This window comes from Miscanthus floridulus, chromosome 16 (genome assembly GCF_019320115.1).
Source record: "Miscanthus floridulus cultivar M001 chromosome 16, ASM1932011v1, whole genome shotgun sequence".
In the NCBI taxonomy this organism is placed as follows: domain Eukaryota; kingdom Viridiplantae; phylum Streptophyta; class Magnoliopsida; order Poales; family Poaceae; genus Miscanthus; species Miscanthus floridulus.
The window spans coordinates 56,206,806-56,213,104 of NC_089595.1; positions in this window are offsets into that span (position 1 = coordinate 56,206,806).

Below are 6,299 nucleotides of genomic sequence, written 5' to 3' on the forward strand. Positions count from 1 at the left end.
ACATGACATAGGGAGAGCGCTGGTCAAGGAAGCATCTAAGATGGTGGCGGTGCTCGACTGACCAAGCATCAGCATGGCAGTCAAGACCTCTGGCAGTAGCTATGGCTTGGCTAGCCCCTCCATCTTGGAGCTTGGCTCCCCAGAAGGGGCTAACCCAATCAAGGTGAGTTCTGACCTTCCCCATTATTGAAGGCCATCGCCGAGCCATCTGCCCAGAAGTGGCACCTTTCGAGCCATGGCCCGCCTATCGACCTCCTTCGCTGGCTTACCTCTCCAATAGCAAAAACCAAGATATGTCATGTCCTCCTGACCCTTTTACTTTGCTTACCTCTATTTGCTCTATTTGATGTCTTCCTTGACCCGAGCCACCCCAACGATGGCTCGGCTACACCGGAGGATCGACTGAGCTAACCACCTGCTGACCTTTTCTAAAGGAGGACCACTGTAGAACACCCTCAAGCGAGGCAAGGATGGGTGGATGGAGTAGGAGGAGCAGGTGGAAGATCGGCAAGGCGCTAACAGAGTGGCCCTGGCCATCTGATTGCCATCTATGCCCTCTTTCCCCTCTCTTGTGTCCATTCTATTTTCTTTCTAGATTTCTGCCTATCTCTTGATCCTCCACTGGATCGTTCCACCCCACTGCATGTTGGTCTAGGGTCCCCCAAGAAGGGGCATTGCCAAGGGTTCAAGGCCAGCCCACTAGGCTTCAAGGTTGCTCGAAGCAACTAAAAGTGCGAGGGATGCTCAGGAGACAATCCCATGCGGCTGTAGCCGGGACACTCAGAAGCGTCTCGACCATCAGACGAGTGATGTCCATGTATCAACCTCGAGCCACTCGTGGTGACCCAATGAGGGAGGCAGCGAGCCCTCAAGCATTGATAGATGGGCTCAAGAACTATACGAGTGGCCTGGTCAAGAAGCCGAGAATCTCCCCTAGGGGACATGACTGGGGCACAGAATGATCACAAATCTAGGGTTCTCATAGACTTACCTGCTAGCAACATAAGCACGACTATCTTGGCCTTGCCATCATCATAACAGCCTAGCCCAACGAGGGATCAAGTCTCTGAGCATGACTCAAGAGGAAAATGAGATTACACATGAAAGCAATTTCATTTCATTGATTGGGAACGACCTGAGTACAATATATGGCGGCAAAAATCTCTTCTACTCAGCACAGGGTCGACCCCCTAACCCTGCGATGATCTCCTCTCCTCCTCAGGAAGGGGAAAGGATGCCAGCAGCGGAGGCCAACCTACCACGCTAGAGAAGGCCTGCCTCCCCAGACCAACTTTAGGTACGTGTGCGGGGGATCCCACAGGAAGAGTCTTAGCAAGACGCCGTCCCGACCCCTTCTATGGGACTTGCACCACTAGGCTCATAGGTGAAGACCGGAGAAGATTGGCAGCCCCCATCCTCATGAACCAAGATCCACGTAGTGTTGTAGAGTATGTCCCACCACCTCATGTAGTTGTGGGGGATGCCTCACTGGAGTCCTTCCACCCTCGAAGAAGCAGTCGCTCGACGGACAACACCAAGCTCACTCGGAGGAAACCGTCGCACTTCATCGCCATCGCCATCACCGCCAAAGAAGATGGATCTAAGGAAGAAGAAGAGAGGGGGCTAGAGGGAGGGATTGAAGATGTCGCATCCCCTAGGGGCCTCCCTTTATAGCCAAAAGCGGTGCACTATGAGTGGCTCCAGGCCCTCTGATCAGCCATCAGCGGCTACAAAGGACCCTGGGGAACCAGCTAGGGATCCCTTCAATCCCCGCAGCATGCCTCTGGGCAGTTGCATGATGACGGTCGTGCAGTAAAGGTGGAGTCAGGGAACCACTGGCAATGAGTCAAGTTCTCGCTCCACTTTCCCACGCGCACACCGCCCACTCCATGCACGCCTCCTTGCAGGACTTAGGGGGATCCGCTCCTCCCAGGCCCACCGACTATCATCAATGGCTCGGATCCACGCGCACCTAGTGCCATGATTCCACCTCCACCATATTCAGCTCTACGTGGCCCTGATGTCCCATCTCTTAGACAAGACCGGACGGCACGCGCACGCGCACGTGTCATAACTCCACTAGGCATGATGGCCCAGATGCCATCAACTGCCTATGCAAGGCGTCAGCGGACAGGACACACCCAGAAGCTGCCCCCTTCGCTAGTAAGGAGGCCCTACAATGGCCTCAGGGGCTGCGCTGGCTCCCTAGACAAAGCAGCCTGACCTCCTGATCAACGGGCGCTCAGGTGGCACATCCCCCAAAAAACCAACCAACTCCCTAGAGTTGGATCAGGAGCCGCTAAGTAGTGGGCCCAACGAGGGCCACCGTCCGAGCCTTGGCACGATCCCACTTCCCCAATCTATGGCGGTAGAGGGTTGGCCTCAAAAGGTTGGCTTGAGAGGATCGGAACCTGTTATTGTAGCCTTTAGAAGGGCGTGGAGCTTTGGATGATCAGATGGCCCCAAGCTAGAGCCCAGCGCTCTTGATCACTTGGCCCATGGTAGGCTCCAATCAGAAAGGAGGGCACCTTTGGGCCTATAGTCGGTGACTCCTAGATGAGTCCACCGAGCTCTCGCTCAAGTCAAAAACTCATGCGACATAGACTCGTGAAGGGATCAACATCATCTTTGCTTAGCCTCGATAGCCAAGCACCATCCATCACACTAGAGAAGAAGGCCCCAAGCAGGGCACAACACTCTCGCCAGTGGAAGCTATCCCGACCAAGGAGGATTCAGTCACCCGAAGATCGAATTCAGCCCTTTGTCACCATCACGCCAAGTGAGGCCACAAAGGGCTTGGGGGCTCCTAACGAGATCCTAACATATAGATATGTTAAGCCTCAGGTCTAGTGGTTCCCAAACAAAGAAGACCCCTTGACCGACCTCTTCAGGATCGCCTAGGGACTTGAGGGTTATGCCCATCGGGCACGCTCACGCATGCCCTCTGGCAAAGAGGTCTGGCTGAGCCTAACTCAACCGTAGCTTCCGCCTAGGGCTCGAGGGCTTCCATGAGCCTTTGGATCCCAATCTACGGCACCTCTAGGCCTGGCCCTTAGCTCCTGCATGGCTAATTATGCTAGCCAAGGCCTGGGCACAAGAAAACAAGCCCTAGGCTATCGATGCCCGGGGGCTCCCTAGCATCGCTCTCTAGGCGTGCCCTTGCCAACTGCTCCTCTAATAGGGTCATGTTCAGGGCATGACACAAGAAGACAAAGCTTCCTATGGCCTCTGGGGGCTCGGGGGCTTTTAGGCCCGTGCATTAGCCCCTAGAGCCGACCTCTTTTGCCACCAAGAAGACTCTAGAAGGTCTCACCTAGGGGAGGCCAGTCCAAGCTGACACCGCCTGACACATAGAGTGTCAGAACAGAGTAGCCGGACGATGCCTAGGCTTCTTCAGCTCCAAGACACCTCGACGGTCCATGGTGCACCGCTACAAGCCCCTCCTAAACTCCGACGCACGTAGACCATAGACTAGAACCCCTAAACCACCTTATACCTGACCTATCTCATTATATAAGGGATAAGGTCAGACCTAGAGGGGAGAGGATCCTACTTCGATCACCAGACACTCCATTCCATTCCATCTGCTTCCGCTCTGCACCAAGAGCAAGGCAACCCGAAGAGGGACACCGAGAGCCCCTCCTCCACCGCATCCCGCCGTCTCCTTCCTCTCCAACAAGGGGGAGACTCCACCGATGGTGAGGCAACCTTAGGATTAGTACTGAGCTAACCCCCTACCAAACTCTCTTCCTTTACACTATCATAACCCCCTAGATTTTGGGTGCTCTTGAGTAAAAAAATCATCAGCTGCTGGACGTAGGGACTGAATTTGCCCGAGCTAGGATAAACCGTTGCGTCTTCTCTGCATGATTCTTGTGTTCCTGAGTCCACCCGAGCCACCGGAGACCCCGTACTCTAACACCGACTCAAACAACATGCTTGTCGTGGTTTTGACTCCGCTATAGTGGTGAAAAGAGCTGATATGGTTAGTTTGATTAAAAAATGAATGCTATATTAAAATGCTATTGAAAGGATCAAGATGCCCAAGACAGGTTGGGGTGAATTGGGCTAATCTAAAATTCTTGTAGAAATTAAACCTATCACCTAGCCTACTTCAACCATGTGCCTAACAACTGTTGCCTAACGCTATAGCACTAGATTTTTGCACCCTAATTCCAATCCTACAATAGCATGTCAATATTAAGAAAGTAAATTGCACGAAGGTAAATGTGAAATGCAAAGGAAAGGAACACAATGATGTTTCTTGAGGTATTAGAGAGTTAGCACTCTCCACTAGTTCTTGTTGGAGCACCCGCACAAGGGTATCGCTTCCCCTTGATCCATGCAAGCACCAAGTGCTCTTTAGTGGTTGATCCTTCTCCAACTCTAGAACGATGGATGATCGGTGCCGTGAACAATCACCAATTTGGGCCTCTCACAATCACCACCGAGAAATCACTAAGCTCCTCAACACCACCAAGCCGTCTAGGCGATGCCTATTACCAAGAGTAACAAGCAGAAACTATCACTTGACTTAACCAATCCTAATGAGAAGAATGGATACACGCTTGCTACTCCCTAAGCAGTAATGCAATCCTTAATCTTCTATTAGGAAACCTAAATCATTCATCTAGTTCCAAGTTATCTCTTGGATGCTAATGAGTCTAGCTATAACTTTAGAATGGCAAGAGAACCATAATGCATGAGATGGAGGGGTATATAGAGCTCACCCCCAAAAACTAGCCATTAAATGCCACTCAGCCGAAATGTACTCATCGAAAAACTCTACTGGTACTTTTGGATGAGCATTAGAGAAATCTGGTGACTCTCCAATGGTTAATTACTGTACGATGACCTCCAATGCATTCTCCGATGCCTCTCTGGTGTCACCACCAAAGAAATCTAGTGGCCTAAAAACCCTTTTGCGAAAGGTTTTTGGCTAGCTGCAATCCACCGATGGTGCTTCGGTGACCCCACCGGAGAAATCCGGTGTGTCTGGGAGCTCTTTGTCTCCTGTGGTCTAGGAGCCTAAACTCCGGTGTGAGTTATTTGGTGATCATCGGAGAAAGCAGTCTTTTAGCACAATAAACAAACTGTGTACAAAGATCCTAAACTCCAATGCTTGTACCAAATAAATTCGGTGGCTATGTAATCCCTCCATTTTTCATCCAATTCAATCATCTTTCAAAATGGTCCAACTTCCAATTGATCTTAGGGCTTCATCTATGCTACCTAGCTCTAGGTTTGATAACTGTGCACCACATCCACTCACTAGACTCACCTAGGTCAAGCTACTGGTTCATACCTCCCTTTATTATAGTACAGTCAAAGGAAAAACAAAGACCTATACTACTCTAAGTATCTCATGTGTTTTTATTATTGACGATTGAAGTATCCCTATGTTGAATGTAAAAAATCAAAGTAAATGGTGAACTTTGTTCAAAGAAGGAATTATTTATTATGTTCAAATCACCAATGTAATGCTATATGATATATTTTCTTTCTCAAATTTAAAATATATCTCATATAGCATTTTAGGAGAGTTTAACAATTCTAAACCATATTTTTCATATTCCGAACAAAAATAACTAAGACAACACTTGTAAAGAATCAATGTTATTTTTGCTACTACTTATCTCTTGTTCTAAGTCAAATATGAAAATAGGTGTAGAAGGCTAGTTATGGGCCATAGATTCTACACCCACAATGGTATAATGAGATCATGATGAAATGGTGTACAATAAAGAAGTGTCCATTCAAATAGAAAAAAGAAACAAGTGAAAAATCCAATAAAGAGAAATCATGATCATTTTCAAGGTGCCATGCTTATTTGATGAGCAAGTTAAAGATATTAGGAATTTGATATCTTAGGAACAATTCGTGAGAAATTTCAATGATTATTTGACATTGTTGTTTTACAAGATTGCATTGCCTTATCAAAACCTTACAAAATTTCCAATGCCAAAGTTTAGTCTCGTATTTGGCAACCCATTATTGGTGTATCAAACTTCCAGCATGAAATGGACTAGAGTTCCATGAGATAAGGAGTGTTGCTAAAATGTGGTATCAAACTAAATATTAGCCAAGCTTTGTCAACATTTACATAAATGAGTAATTTAGTGAATTTTAGTAAGACCCCACTTGAAGGAAATATATTCAATGAATATGAAATCCATTAGGACACATGATATATATGAGTGTGTGAGAGCCATTGTTGCTCACAATGATGCTTTTCTTTGTTTTAGCTCAAAGAACTTGCATCTATCCATTGGACAATGATGTATGCTCATCAACCCACT